Here is a 16,810-nt window from a genome sequence, read left to right on the forward strand (position 1 = left end):
AAAATATAGGTGTATAAATTAGAGAAAGAAAGAGGTAAATAAATAGAAAAAAGTAAATGAATAGAGAAAACAAAGGAGGTAAATAAATAGAGAAAAATAGGTAAATAAATAGAGAAAAAAGAGGTAAATAAGTAGAGAAAAATAGGAAAATAAATAGAGAAAAAATAGGTATATTATCTAGAGAAAAAATAGGTGTATAAATAGAGATAAATAGCTAAATAAATCAAAGAAAAAAAGGTAAATAAAAAAATAGGTAAATAAATTAGAGGAAAAAATAGGTAAATAACTAGAGAAAAATAGGTAAATAAATAGAGAAAACAAAAGAGGTAAATAAATAGAGAAAAATAGGAAAATAAATAGAGAAAAATAGGTAAATTATATAGAGAAAAAATAGGTGTATAAATAGAGATAAATAGCTAAATAAATCAAAGAAAAAAAGGTAAATAAAAAAATAAGTAAATAAATTAGAGGAAAAAATAGGTAAATAACTAGAGAAAAATAGGTAAATAAATAGAGAAAACAAAAGAGGTAAATAAATAAAGAAAAATAGGAAAATAAATAGAGAAAAAATAGGTATATTATCTAGAGAAAAAATAGGTGTATAAATAGAGATAAATAGCTAAATAAATCAAAGAAAAAAAGGTAAATAAAAAAATAGGTAAATAAACTAGAGAAAAAAATAGGTAAATAAATTAGAGAAAAAATAGGTAAATTATCTAGAGAAAAAATAGGTGTATAAATATAGATAAATAGCTACATAAATCAAAGAAAAAAAGGTAAATAAAAAAATACGTAAATAAATTAAAGGAAAAATAGGTAAATAAACAGAGAAAATATAGGTGTATAAATATAGATAAATAGCTAAATGAATCAAAGAAAAAAAGGTAAATAAAACAATAGGTAAAGAAATTAAAGGAAAAAAAAGGTATATAACTAGAGAAAAATAGGTAAATAAATAGAGAAAACAAAAGAGGTAAATAAATAGAGAAAAATAGGAAAATAAATAGAGAAAAAATAGGTATATTATCTAGAGAAAAAATAGGTGTATAAATAGAGATAAATAGCTAAATAAATCAAAGAAAAAAAGGTAAATGAAAAAATAGGTAAATAAATTAGAGGAAAAAATAGGTAAATAACTAGAGAAAAATAGGTAAATAAATAGAGAAAACAAAAGAGGTAAATAAATAGAGAAAAATAGGAAAATAAATAGAGAAGAAATAGGTAAATTATCTCGAGAAAAAATAGGTGTATAAATAGAGAAAAATAGGTGTATAAATAGAGATAAATAGCTAAATAAATCAAAGAAAAAAAGGTAAATAAAAAAATAGGTAAATAAACTAGAGAAAAAAATAGGTAAATAAATTAGAGAAAAAATAGGTAAATTATCTAGAGAAAAAATAGGTGTATAAATATAGATAAATAGCTACATAAATCAAAGAAAAAAAGGTAAATAAAAAAATACGTAAATAAATTAAAGGAAAAATAGGTAAATAAACAGAGAAAATATAGGTGTATAAATATAGATAAATAGCTAAATGAATCAAAGAAAAAAAGGTAAATAAAACAATAGGTAAAGAAATTAAAGGAAAAAATAGGTAAATAAACAGAGAAAAAATAGGTAAATAAATGAGAGAAAAATAGGTAAATATCTAGAGAAAAAATAGGTAAATAAATAGAGAAAAATAGGTAAATAAAATAGAGAAAAATAGGAAAATAAATAGAGAAAAAATAGGTATATTATCTAGAGAAAAAATAGGTGTATAAATAGAGATAAATAGCTAAATAAATCAAAGAAAAAAAGGTAAATAAAAAAATAGGTAAATAAATTAGAGGAAAAAATAGGTAAATAACTAGAGAAAAATAGGTAAATAAATAGAGAAAACAAAAGAGGTAAATAAATTGAGAAAAATAGGAAAATAAATAGAGAAAAAATAGGTAAATTATCTAGAGAAAAAATAGGTGTATAAATAGAGATAAATAGCTAAATAAATCAAAGAAAAAAAGGTAAATAAAAAAATAGGTAACTAAATTAAAGGAAAAATAGGTAAATAAACAGAGAAAAAATAGGAAAATAAATGAGAGAAAATATAGGTAAATGACTAGAGAAACAATAGGTAAATAAATAGAGAAAATATAGGTGTATAAATTAGAGAAAGAAAGAGGTAAATAAATAGAAAAAAGTAAATGAATAGAGAAAACAAAGGAGGTAAATAAATAGAGAAAAATAGGTAAATAAATAGAGAAAAAAGAGGTAAATAAGTAGAGAAAAATAGGAAAATAAATAGAGAAAAAATAGGTATATTATCTAGAGAAAAAATAGGTGTATAAATAGAGATAAATAGCTAAATAAATCAAAGAAAAAAAGGTAAATAAAAAAATAGGTAAATAAATTAGAGGAAAAAATAGGTAAATAACTAGAGAAAAATAGGTAAATAAATAGAGAAAACAAAAGAGGTAAATAAATAGAGAAAAATAGGAAAATAAATAGAGAAAAAATAGGTAAATTATCTAGAGAAAAAATAGGTGTATAAATAGAGATAAATAGCTAAATAAATCAAAGAAAAAAAGGTAAATAAAAAAATAGGTAACTAAATTAAAGGAAAAATAGGTAAATAAACAGAGAAAAAATAGGAAAATAAATGAGAGAAAATATAGGTAAATGACTAGAGAAACAATAGGTAAATAAATAGAGAAAAATAGGTAAATAAATAGAGAAAATATAGGTGTATAAATTAGAGAAAGACAGAGGTAAATAAATAGAAAAAAGTAAATGAATAGAGAAAACAAAGGAGGTAAATAAATAGAGAAAAATAGGTAAATAAATAGAGAAAAAAGAGGTAAATAAGTAGAGAAAAATAGGTAAATAAATAGATAAAAAATAGGTAAATAAACTAGAGAAAAAAAGTGTATAAATACAGAAAAATAGCTAAATAAACCAAAGGAAAAAAGGTAAATAAAAAAATAGGTAAATAAATTAGAGGAAAAAATAGGTAACTAAACAGAGAAAAAATAGGAAAATAAATGAGAGAAAATATAGGTAAATAACTAGAGAAACAATAGGTAAATAAATAGAGAAAAATAGGTAAATTATATAGAGAAAAAATAGGTGTATAAATAGAGATAAATAGCTAAATAAATCAAAGAAAAAAAGGTAAATAAAAAAATAAGTAAATAAATTACACGAAAAAATAGGTAAATAACTAGAGAAAAATAGGTAAATAAATAGAGAAAACAAAAGAGGTAAATAAATAGAGAAAAATAGGAAAATAAATAGAGAAAAAATAGGTAAATTATCTAGAGAAAAAATAGGTGTATAAATAGAGAAAAAATAGGTGTATAAATAGAGATAAATAGCTAAATAAATCAAAGAAAAAAATGTAAATAAAAAAATAGGTAAATAAACTAGAGAAAAAAATAGGTAAATAAATTAGAGAAAAATAGGTAAATTATCTAGAGAAAAAATAGGTGTATAAATATAGATAAATAGCTACATAAATCAAAGAAAAAAAGGTAAATAAAAAAATACGTAAATAAATTAAAGGAAAAATAGGTAAATAAACAGAGAAAATATAGGTGTATAAATATAGATAAATAGCTAAATGAATCAAAGAAAAAAAGGTAAATAAAACAATAGGTAAAGAAATTAAAGGAAAAAATAGGTAAATAAACAGAGAAAAAATAGGTAAATAAATGAGAGAAAAATAGGTAAATATCTAGAGAAAAAATAGGTAAATAAATAGAGAAAAATAGGTAAATAAAAAGAGAAAAAATAGGTAAATAAAATAGGGAAAAATAGGTAAATAAACAGAGAAAAATAGGTAAATAAGTAGAGAAAACAAAAGAGGTAAACAAATAGAGAAAAAATAGTAAAATAAATAGAGAAAAAATAGGTAAATTATCTGGAGATAAAATAGGTGTATAAATAGAGATAAATAGCTAAATAAATCAAAGAAAAAAAGGTAAATAAAAAAATATGTAATGAAATTGGAGGAAAATATAGTTAAATAAATGAGAAAGAAAAATGCGTAAATAACTAGAGAAAAAATTGGTAACTAAATAGAGAAAAATAGGTAAATAAATAGAGAAAAATAGGTAAATTATATAGAGAAAAAATAGGTGTATAAATAGAGATAAATAGCTAAATAAATCAAAGAAAAAAAGGTAAATAAAAAAATAAGTAAATAAATTAGAGGAAAAAATAGGTAAATAACTAGAGAAAAATAGGTAAATAAATAGAGAAAACAAAAGAGGTAAATAAGTAGAGAAAAATAGGAAAATAAATAGAGAAAAAATAGGTATATTATCTAGAGAAAAAATAGGTGTATAAATAGAGATAAATAGCTAAATAAATCAAAGAAAAAAAGGTAAATAAAAAAATAGGTAAATAAATTAGAGGAAAAAATAGGTAAATAACTAGAGAAAAATAGGTAAATAAATAGAGAAAACAAAAGAGGTAAATAAATAGAGAAAAATAGGAAAATAAATAGAGAAAAAATAGGTAAATTATCTAGAGAAAAAATAGGTGTATAAATAGAGATAAATAGCTAAATAAATCAAAGAAAAAAAGGTAAATAAAAAAATAGGTAACTAAATTAAAGGAAAAATAGGTAAATAAACAGAGAAAAAATAGGAAAATAAATGAGAGAAAATATAGGTAAATGACTAGAGAAACAATAGGTAAATAAATAGAGAAAATATAGGTGTATAAATTAGAGAAAGAAAGAGGTAAATAAATAGAAAAAAGTAAATGAATAGAGAAAACAAAGGAGGTAAATAAATAGAGAAAAATAGGTAAATAAATAGAGAAAAAAGAGGTAAATAAGTAGAGAAAAATAGGTAAATAAATAGATAAAAAATAGGTAAATAAACTAGAGAAAGAAAGTGTATAAATACAGAAAAATAGCTAAATAAACCAAAGGAAAAAAGGTAAATAAAAAAATAGGTAAATAAATTAGAGGAAAAAATAGGTAACTAAACAGAGAAAAAATAGGAAAATAAATGAGAGAAAATATAGGTAAATAACTACAGAAACAATAGGTAAATAAATAGAGACAAATAGGTAAATAAATAGAGAAAATATAGGTGTATAAATTAGAGAAAGAAAGGGGTAAATAAATAGAAAAAAGTTAATGAATAGAGAAAAAATTGGAAAATAAATAGTGAAAAAATAGGTAAATAAATAGAGAAAAATAGGTAAATTATCTAGAGAAAAATAGGTAAATAAATAGAGAAAACAAAAGAGGTAAATAAATAGAGAAAAAAATAGGTAAATAAATACAGAAAAATAGGTAAATTAGGTAGAGAAAAAATAGGTGTATAAATAGAGAAAAATAGGTAAATAAACCAAAGGAAAAAAGATAAATAAAAAAATTGGTATATAAATTAGAGGAAAAAATAGGTAAATAAACAGAGAAAAATAGTTAATGAAGTAGAGAAAACAAAGTAGGTAAATAAATACAGATAAAAGAGGTAAATAAACTAGAGAAAAAATAGGTGTATAAATAGAGAAAAATAGCTAATTAAAAAAAATAGGTAAATAAATAGATGGAAAAAAGGTAAATAAATAGAGAAAACAAAGGAGGTAAATAAATTGAGAAAAATAGGTAAATAAATAGAGAAAAAAGAGGTAAATAAGTAGAGAAAAATAGGTAAATAAATAGATAAAAAATAGGTAAATAAACTAGAGAGAAAAAGTGTATAAATACAGAAAAATAGCTAAATAAACCAAAGGAAAAAAGGTAAATAAAAAAATAGGTAAATAAATTAGAGGAAAAGATAGGTAACTAAACAGAGAAAAAATAGGAAAATAAATGAGAGAAAATATAGGTAAATTATCTAGAGAAAAATAGGTAAATAAATAGAGAAAACAAAAGAGGTAAATAAATAGAGAAAAAAATAGGTAAATAAATACAGAAAAATAGGTAAATTAGGGAGAGAAAAAATAGGTGTATAAATAGAGAAAAATAGGTAATGAAGTACAGAAAACAAAGTAGGTAAATAAATACAGAAAAAAGAGGTAAATAACTAGAGAAAAATAGGTAAATAATTAGAGAAAACAAAAGAGGTAAATAAATAGAGAAAAATAGGAAAATAAATAGAGAAAAATAGGTAAATTATCTAGAGAAAAAATAGGTGTATAAATAGAGATAAATAGCTAATTAAATCAAAGAAAAAAAGGTAAATAAAAAAATAGGTAAATAAACTAGAGAAAAAAATAGGTAAATAAATTAGAGAAAAAATAGGTAAATTATCTAGAGAAAAAAAGGTGTATAAATATAGATAAATAGCTACATAAATCAAAGAAAAAAAGGAAAATAAAAAAATACGTAAATAAATTAAAGGAAAAATAGGTAAATAAACAGAGAAAAATAGGAAAATAAATGAGAGAAAATATAGGTAAATGACTAGAGAAACAATAGGGAAATAAATAGAGAAAAATAGGTAAATTATATAGAGAAAAAATAGGTGTATAAATAGAGATAAATAGCTAAATAAATCAAAGAAAAAAAGGTAAATAAAAAAATAAGTAAATAAATTACACGAAAAAATAGGTAAATAACTAGAGAAAAATAGGTAAATAAATAGAGAAAACAAAAGAGGTAAATAAATAGAGAAAAATAGGAAAATAAATAGAGAAAAAATAGGTATATTATCTAGAGAAAAAATAGGTGTATAAATAGAGATAAATAGCTAAATAAATCAAAGAAAAAAAGGTAAATGAAAAAATAGGTAAATAAATTAGAGGAAAAAATAGGTAAATAACTAGAGAAAAATAGGTAAATAAATAGAGAAAACAAAAGAGGTAAATAAATTGAGAAAAATAGGTAAATAAATAGAGAAAAAAGAGGTAAATAAGTAGAGAAAAATAGGTAAATAAATAGATAAAAAATAGGTAAATAAACTAGAGAAAAAAAGTGTATAAATACAGAAAAATAGCTAAATAAACCAAAGGAAAAAAGGTAAATAAAAAAATAGGTAAATAAATTAGAGGAAAAGATAGGTAACTAAACAGAGAAAAAATAGGAAAATAAATGAGAGAAAATATAGGTAAATTATCTAGAGAAAAATAGGTAAATAAATAGAGAAAACAAAAGAGGTAAATAAATAGAGAAAAAAATAGGTAAATAAATACAGAAAAATAGGTAAATTAGGGAGAGAAAAAATAGGTGTATAAATAGAGAAAAATAGGTAATGAAGTACAGAAAACAAAGTAGGTAAATAAATACAGAAAAAAGAGGTAAATAACTAGAGAAAAATAGGTAAATAATTAGAGAAAACAAAAGAGGTAAATAAATAGAGAAAAATAGGAAAATAAATAGAGAAAAATAGGTAAATTATCTAGAGAAAAAATAGGTAAATAAATAGAGAAACAAAAGAGGTAAATAAATAGAGAAAACAAAAGAGGCAAATAAATAGAGAAAACAAAAGAGGTAAATAAATACAGAAAAATAGGTAAATTATCTAGAGAAAAAATAGGTGTATAAATAGAGAAAAATAGGTAAATAAACCAAAGAAAAAAGGTAAATAAATTAGGGGAAAAAATAGGTAAATAAACAGAGAAAAAATAAGTAAATAAATGAGAGAAATAATAGGTGTATAAATAGAGAAAACAAAAGAGGTAAATAAATAGAGAAAACAAAAGAGGTAAATAAATAGAGAAAAATAGGTAAATAAATAGAAAAAAATAGGTAAATAAAATAGGGAAAAATAGGTAAATAAACAGAGAAAACAAAAGAGGTAAATAAATAGAGAAAAAATAGGTAAATAAATACAGAAAAATAGATAAATTAGGTAGAGAAAAAATAGGTGTATAAATAGAGAAAAATAGGTAAATAAACCAAAGGAAAAAAGGTAAATAAAAAATAGGTAAATAAATTAGAGGAAAAAATAAGTAAATAAACAGAGAAAAATAGGTATTGAAGTAGAGAAAACAAAGTAGGTAAATAAATACAGAAAGAAGAGGTAAATAACTAGGGAAAAAATAGGTAAATAAATAGAGAAAACAAAAGGGGTAAATAAATAGAGAAAAAATAGGGAAATAAATAGAGAAAAATAGGTAAATTATCTAGAGAAAAAATAGGTGTATAAATAGAAAAAATAGCTAATTAAAAAAAATAGGTATATAAATAGATGGAAAAAAGGTAAATAAATAGAGAAAACAAAGGAGGTAAATAAATAGAGAAAAAATAGGTAAATAAATAGAGAAAAAAGAGGTAAATAAGTAGAGAAAAATAGGTAAATAAATAGGTAAAAAATAGGTAAATAGACTAGAGAAAAAAGTGTATAAATACAGAAAAATAGCTAAATAAATCAAGGAAAAAAAAGGTAAATAAAAAAATAGGTAAATAAATTAGAGGAAAAAATAGGTAACGAAACAGAGCAAAAATAGGTAATAAATGAGAGAAAAAAATAGGTAAATAACTAGAGGAAAAATAGGTAAATAAATAGAGAAAACAAAAGAGGTAAATAAATAGAGAAAAATAGGTAAATTAGCTGGAGAAAAAATAGGTGTATAAATAGAGAAAAATAGCTAAATAAATCAAAGAAAAAAAGGTAAATAAAAAATAGGTAAATAAATTAAAGGGAAAAATAGGTAAATAAACAGAGAAAAAATACGTAAATAAATGAGAGAGAAAAATAGGTAAATATATAGAGAAAAAATGGGAAAATAAATAGAGAAAACAAAAGAGGTAAATAAATAGAGAAAAAATAGGGAAATAAATAGAGAAAAATAGGTAAATAAACCAAAGGAAAAAAGGTAAATAAAAAAATAGGTATATAAATTACAGGAAAAAAATAGGTAAATAAACAGAGAAAAATAGGAAAATAAATGAGAGAAAATATAGGTAAATAACTAGAGAAACAATAGGTAAATAAATAGAGAAAAATAGGTAAATAAATAGAGAAAATATAGGTGTATAAATTAGAGATAAATAGGTGTATAAATAGAGATAAATAGCTAATTAAATCAAAGAAAAAAAGGTAAATAAAAAAATAGGTAAATAAACTAGAGAAAAAAAATAGGTAAATAAATTAGAGAATAAATAGGTAAATTATCTAGAGAAAAAATAGGTGTATAAATATAGATAAATAGCTACATAAATCAAAGAAAAAAAGTTAAATAAAAAAATAGGTAAATAAATACAGAAAGAAGAGGTAAATAACTAGGGAAAAAATAGGTAAATAAATAGAGAAAACAAAAGAGGTAAATAAATAGAGAAAAAATAGGGAAATAAATAGAGAAAAATAGGTAAATTATCTAGAGAAAAAATAGGTGTATAAATAGAGAAAAATAGCTAATTAAATAAAATAGGTAAATAAATAGATGGAAAAAAGGTAAATAAATAGAGAAAACAAAGGAGGTAAATAAATAGAGAAAAAATAGGTAAATAAATAGAGAAAAAAGAGGTAAATAAGTAGAGAAAAATAGGTAAATAAATAGATAAAAATAGGTAAATTAGCTGGAGAAAAAATAGGTGTATAAATAGAGAAAAATAGCTAAATAGATCAAAGAAAAAAAGGTAAATAAAAAATAGGTAAATAAATTAAAGGGAAAAATAGGTAAATAAACAGAGAAAAAATACGTAAATAAATGAGAGAGAAAAATAGGTAAATATATAGAGAAAAAATGGGAAAATAAATAGAGAAAACAAAAGAGGTAAATAAATAGAGAAAAAATAGGGAAATAAATAGAGAAAAATAGGTAAATAAACCAAAGGAAAAAAGGTAAATAAAAAAATAGGTATATAAATTACAGGAAAAAATAGGTAAATAAACAGAGAAAAATAGGAAAATAAATGAGAGAAAATATAGGTAAATAACTAGAGAAACAATAGGTAAATAAATAGAGAAAAGTAGGTAAATAAATAGAGAAAATATAGGTGTATAAATTAGAGAAAGAATGTGGTAAATAAATAGAAACGAGTTAATGAATAGAGAAAAAATTGGAAAATAAATAGATAAAAAATAGGTAAATAAATAGGGAAAAAATAGGTAAATTATCTAGAAAAAAATAGGTAAATAAGTAGAGAAAACAAAAGAGGTAAATAAATAGAGAAAAAATAGGAAAATAAATAGAGAAAAATAGGTAAATTATCTAGAGAAAAATAGGTGTATAAATAGAGATAAATAGGTGTATAAATAGAGATAAATAGCTAATTAAATCAAAGAAAAAAAGGTAAATAAAAAAATAGGTAAATAAACTAGAGAAAAAAAATAGGTAAATAAATTAGAGAATAAATAGGTAAATTATCTAGAGAAAAAATAGGTGTATAAATATAGATAAATAGCTACATAAATCAAAGAAAAAAAGTTAAATAAAAAAATAGGTAAATAAATTAAAGGAAAAATAGGTAAATAAACAGAGAAAAATAGGAAAATAAATGAGAGAAAATATAGGCAAATGACTAGAGAAACAATAGGGAAATAAATAGAGAAAAATAGGTAAATTATCTAGAGAAAAAATAGGTGTATAAATATAGATAAATAGCTAAATAAATCAAAGATAAAAAGGTAAATAAAACAATAGGTAAAGAAATTAAACGAAAAATAGGTAAATAACCAGAGAAAAAATAGGTAAATAAATGAGAGAAAAATAGGTAAATATCTAGAGAAAAAATAGGTAAATAAATAGAGAAAAATAGGTAAATAAACCAAAGAAAAAAAGTTAAATAAAAAATAGTTAAATAAATTAGAGGAAAAAATAGGTAAATAAACAGAGAAAAAATACGTAAATAAATGAGAGAGAAAAATAGGGAAATATATAGAGAAAAAATAGGTAAATAAATAGAGAAAATAGAGGTAAATAAATAGAGAAAAAGAGGTAAATACGTACATAAGAAAATAGGTAAATAAAATAGAGAAAAAAATAGGCAAATAAATAGCTAAAAATAGGTAAATAAACTAGAGAAAAAGTAGGTGTATAAATAGAGAAAAAGTAGGTAAATATAATAGAGAAAAAGTAGGTAAATAAACAGAGAAAACATAGGTAAATAAATTAGAGAAAAAAATAGATAAAGAAATAGTGAAGAATAGGTAATGAAGTAGAGAATACAAAGGAGGTAAATAAAAACAGAAAATAGGTAAATAAATAGAGAAAAATAGGTAAATAAATAGAGAAAAAATAGGTAAATAAAATAGGGAAAAATAGGTAAATAAACAGAGAAAATAGGTAAATAAGTAGAGAAAACAAAAGAGGTAAACAAATAGAGAAAAAATAGTAAAATAAATAGAGAAAAAATAGGTAAATTATCTGGAGATAAAATAGGTGTATAAATAGAGATAAATAGATAAATAAATCAAAGAAAAAAAGGTAAATAAAAAAATATGTAATGAAATTAGAGGAAAATATAGGTAAATAAATGAGAATGAAAAATGCGTAAATAACTAGAGAAAAAATTGGTAACTAAATAGAGAAAAATAGGTAAATAAATAGAGAAAAATAGGTAAATAAAATAGGGAAAAATATGTAAATAAACAGAGAAAAATAGGTAAATAAGTAGAGAAAACAAAAGAGGTAAATAAATAGAGAAAAAATAGGAAAATAAATAGAGAAAAATAGGAAAATTATATAGAGAAAAAATAGGTGTATAAATAGAGATAAATTGCTAAATAAATCAAAGAAAAAAAGGTAAATAAAAAAATAGGTAAATAAATTAGAGGAAAAATAGGTAAATAAACAGAGAAAAATAAGAAAATAAATGAGAGAAAATATAGGAAAATAAATGAGAGAAAATATAGGTAAATGACTAGAGAAACAATAGGTAAATAAATAGAGAAAAATAGGTAAATAAATAGAGAAAAATAGGTAAATTATATAGAGAAAAAATAGGTGTATAAATAGAGATAAATAGCTAAATAAATCAAAGAAAAAAAGGTAAATAAAAAAATAAGTAAATAAATTACAGGAAAAAATAGGTAAATAACTAGAGAAAAATAGGTAAATAAATAGAGAAAACAAAAGAGGTAAATAAATAGAGAAAAATAGGAAAATAAATAGAGAAAAAATAGGTATATTATCTAGAGAAAAAATAGGTGTATAAATAGAGATAAATAGCTAAATAAATCAAAGAAAAAAAGGTAAATGAAAAAATAGGTTAATAAATTAGAGGAAAACATAGGTAAATAACTAGAGAAAAATAGGTAAATAAATAGAGAAAACAAAAGAGGTAAATAAATAGAGAAAAATAGGAAAATAAATAGAGAAAAAATAGGTAAATTATCTAGAGAAAAAATAGGTGTATAAATAGAGAAAAAATAGGTGTATAAATAGAGATAAATAGCTAAATAAATCAAAGAAAAAAAGGTAAATAAAAAAATAGGTAAATAAACTAGAGAAAAAAATAGGTAAATAAATTAGAGAAAAAATAGGTAAATTATCTAGAGAAAAAATAGGTGTATAAATATAGATAAATAGCTACATAAATCAAAGAAAAAAAGGTAAATAAAAAAATACGTAAATAAATTAAAGGAAAAATAGGTAAATAAACAGAGAAAATATAGGTGTATAAATATAGATAAATAGCTAAATGAATCAAAGAAAAAAAGGTAAATAAAACAATAGGTAAAGAAATTAAAGGAAAAAATAGGTAAATAAACAGAGAAAAAATAGGTAAATAAATGAGAGAAAAATAGGTAAATATCTAGAGAAAAAATAGGTAAATAAATAGAGAAAAATAGGTAAATAAAAAGAGAAAAAATAGGTAAATAAAATAGGGAAAAATAGGTAAATAAACAGAGAAAAATAGGTAAATAAGTAGAGAAAACAAAAGAGGTGAACAAATAGAGAAAAAATAGTAAAATAAATAGAGAAAAAATAGGTAAATTATCTGGAGATAAAATAGGTGTATAAATAGAGATAAATAGCTAAATAAATCAAAGAAAAAAAGGTAAATAAAAAAATATGTAATGAAATTGGAGGAAAATATAGTTAAATAAATGAGAAAGAAAAATGCGTAAATAACTAGAGAAAAAATTGGTAACTAAATAGAGAAAAATAGGTAAATAAAATAGGGAAAAATTGGTAAATAAACAGAGAAAAATAGGTAAATAAGTAGAGAAAACAAAAGAGGTAAATAAATAGAGAACAAATAGGAAAATAAATAGAGAAAAATAGGGAAATTATATAGAGAAAAAATAGGTGTATAAATAGAGATAAATAGCTAAATAAATCAAAGAAAAAAAGGTGAATAAAAAAATAAGTAAATAAATTAGAGGAAAAAATAGGTAAATAACTAGAGAAAAATAGGTAAATAAATAGAGAAAACAAAAGAGGTAAATAAATAGAGAAAAATAGGAAAATAAATAGAGAAAAAATAGGTATATTATCTAGAGAAAAAATAGGTGTATAAATAGAGATAAATAGCTAAATAAATCAAAGAAAAAAAGGTAAATAAAAAAATAGGTAAATAAATTAGAGGAAAAAATAGGTAAATAACTAGAGAAAAATAGGTAAATAAATAGAGAAAACAAAAGAGGTAAATAAATAGAGAAAAATAGGAAAATAAATAGAGAAAAAATAGGTAAATTATCTAGAGAAAAAATAGGTGTATAAATAGAGAAAAAATAGGTGTATAAATAGAGATAAATAGCTAAATAAATCAAAGAAAAAAAGGTAAATAAAAAAATAGGTAAATAAACTAGAGAGAAAAATAGGTAAATAAATTAGAGAAAAAATAGGTAAATTATCTAGAGAAAAAATAGGTGTATAAATATAGATAAATAGCTACATAAATCAAAGAAAAAAAGGTAAATAAAAAAATACGTAAATAAATTAAAGGAAAAATAGGTAAATAAACAGAGAAAATATAGGTGTATAAATATAGATAAATAGCTAAATGAATCAAAGAAAAAAAGGTAAATAAAACAATTGGTAAAGAAATTAAAGGAAAAAATAGGTAAATAAACAGAGAAAAAATAGGTAAATAAATGAGAGAAAAATAGGTAAATATCTAGAGAAAAAATAGGTAAATAAATAGAGAAAAATAGGTAAATAAAAAGAGAAAAAATAGGTAAATAAAATAGGGAAAAATAGGTAAATAAACAGAGAAAAATAGGTAAATAAGTAGAGAAAACAAAAGAGGTGAACAAATAGAGAAAAAATAGTAAAATAAATAGAGAAAAAATAGGTAAATTATCTGGAGATAAAATAGGTGTATAAATAGAGATAAATAGCTAAATAAATCAAAGAAAAAAAGGTAAATAAAAAAATATGTAATGAAATTGGAGGAAAATATAGTTAAATAAATGAGAAAGAAAAATGCGTAAATAACTAGAGAAAAAATTGGTAACTAAATAGAGAAAAATAGGTAAATAAAATAGGGGAAAATAGGTAAATAAACAGAGAAAAATAGGTAAATAAGTAGAGAAAACAAAAGAGGTAAATAAATAGAGAACAAATAGGAAAATAAATAGAGAAAAAATAGGTATATTATCTAGAGAAAAAATAGGTGTATAAATAGAGATAAATAGCTAAATAAATCAAAGAAAAAAAGGTAAAAAAAAAAATAGGTAAATAAATTAGAGGAAAAAATAGGTAAATAACTAGAGAAAAATAGGTAAATAAATAGAGAAAACAAAAGAGGTAAATAAATAGAGAAAAATAGGAAAATAAATAGAGAAAAAATAGGTAAATTATCTAGAGAAAAAATAGGTGTATAAATAGAGATAAATAGCTAAATAAATCAAAGAAAAAAAGGTAAATAAAAAAATAGGTAACTAAATTAAAGGAAAAATAGGTAAATAAACAGAGAAAAAATAGGAAAATAAATGAGAGAAAATATAGGTAAATGACTAGAGAAACAATAGGTAAATAAATAGAGAAAATATAGGTGTATAAATTAGAGAAAGAAAGAGGTAAATAAATAGAAAAAAGTAAATGAATAGAGAAAACAAAGGAGGTAAATAAATAGAGAAAAATAGGTAAATAAATAGAGAAAAAAGAGGTAAATAAGTAGAGAAAAATAGGTAAATAAATAGATAAAAAATAGGTAAATAAACTAGAGAAAGAAAGTGTATAAATACAGAAAAATAGCTAAATAAACCAAAGGAAAAAAGGTAAATAAAAAAATAGGTAAATAAATTAGAGGAAAAAATAGGTAACTAAACAGAGAAAAAATAGGAAAATAAATGAGAGAAAATATAGGTAAATAACTACAGAAACAATAGGTAAATAAATAGAGACAAATAGGTAAATAAATAGAGAAAATATAGGTGTATAAATTAGAGAAAGAAAGGGGTAAATAAATAGAAAAAAGTTAATGAATAGAGAAAAAATTGGAAAATAAATAGTGAAAAAATAGGTAAATAAATAGAGAAAAATAGGTAAATTATCTAGAGAAAAATAGGTAAATAAATAGAGAAAACAAAAGAGGTAAATAAATAGAGAAAAAAATAGGTAAATAAATACAGAAAAATAGGTAAATTAGGTAGAGAAAAAATAGGTGTATAAATAGAGAAAAATAGGTAAATAAACCAAAGGAAAAAAGATAAATAAAAAAATTGGTATATAAATTAGAGGAAAAAATAGGTAAATAAACAGAGAAAAATAGTTAATGAAGTAGAGAAAACAAAGTAGGTAAATAAATACAGAAAAAAGAGGTAAATAAACTAGAGAAAAAATAGGTGTATAAATAGAGAAAAATAGCTAATTAAAAAAAATAGGTAAATAAATAGATGGAAAAAAAGGTAAATAAATAGAGAAAACAAAGGAGGTAAATAAATTGAGAAAAATAGGTAAATAAATAGAGAAAAAAGAGGTAAATAAGTAGAGAAAAATAGGTAAATAAATAGATAAAAAATAGGTAAATAAACTAGAGAAAAAAAGTGTATAAATACAGAAAAATAGCTAAATAAACCAAAGGAAAAAAGGTAAATAAAAAAATAGGTAAATAAATTAGAGGAAAAATAGGTAACTAAACAGAGAAAAAATAGGAAAATAAATGAGAGAAAATATAGGTAAATTATCTAGAGAAAAATAGGTAAATAAATAGAGAAAACAAAAGAGGTAAATAAATAGAGAAAAAATAGGTAAATAAATACAGAAAAATAGGTAAATTAGGGAGAGAAAAAATAGGTGTATAAATAGAGAAAAATAGGTAAATTATCTAGAGAAAAAATAGGTGTATAAATAGAGATAAATAGCTAATTAAATCACAGAAAAAAAGGTAAATAAAAAAATAGGTAAATAAACTAGAGAAAAAAATAGGTAAATAAATTAGAGAAAAAATAGGTAAATTATCTAGAGAAAAAAAGGTGTTTAAATATAGATAAATAGCTACATAAATCAAAGAAAAAAAGGAAAATAAAAAAATACGTAAATAAATTAAAGGAAAAATAGGTAAATAAACAGAGAAAAAATAAGTAAATAAATGAGAGAAATAATAGGTGTATAAATAGAGAAAACAAAAGAGGTAAATAAATAGAGAAAACAAAAGAGGTAAATAAATAGAGAAAAATAGGTAAATAAATAGAAAAAAAATAGGTAAATAAAATAGGGAAAAATAGGTAAATAAACAGAGAAAACAAAAGAGGTAAATAAATAGAGAAAAAATAGGTAAATAAATACAGAAAAATAGATAAATTAGGTAGAGAAAAAATAGGTGTATAAATAGAGAAAAATAGGTAAATAAACCAAAGGAAAAAAGGTAAATAAAAAATAGGTAAATAAATTAGAGGAAAAAATAAGTAAAAAAACAGAGAAAAATAGGTAATGAAGTAGAGAAAACAAAGTAGGTAAATAAATACAGAAAGAAGAGGTAAATAACTAGGGAAAAAATAGGTAAATAAATAGAGAAAACAAAAGGGGTAAATA

General features: G+C 20.7%; 2 long non-coding RNA genes across 2 annotated transcripts; both read left to right on the forward strand.

The window, feature by feature from the left end:
* Window positions 1-4,332: 4,332 nt before the first annotated feature.
* Window positions 4,333-7,267, forward strand: LOC143378295 (uncharacterized). The gene is made up of 2 exons (XR_013088090.1): window positions 4,333-6,038; window positions 6,825-7,267. It is a non-coding gene; the product is annotated as an uncharacterized LOC143378295 (long non-coding RNA).
* An 84-nt stretch (window positions 7,268-7,351) lies between these two features.
* LOC143378294 (uncharacterized) lies at window positions 7,352-16,526 on the forward strand. Its single transcript, XR_013088089.1, has 2 exons — window positions 7,352-11,806; window positions 15,644-16,526. It is a non-coding gene; the product is annotated as an uncharacterized LOC143378294 (long non-coding RNA).
* The last annotated feature ends 284 nt before the right edge of the window (window positions 16,527-16,810 follow it).

This window comes from Andrena cerasifolii, unplaced genomic scaffold, assembly GCF_050908995.1.
Source record: "Andrena cerasifolii isolate SP2316 unplaced genomic scaffold, iyAndCera1_principal scaffold2170, whole genome shotgun sequence".
In the NCBI taxonomy this organism is placed as follows: Eukaryota; Metazoa; Arthropoda; class Insecta; order Hymenoptera; family Andrenidae; genus Andrena; species Andrena cerasifolii.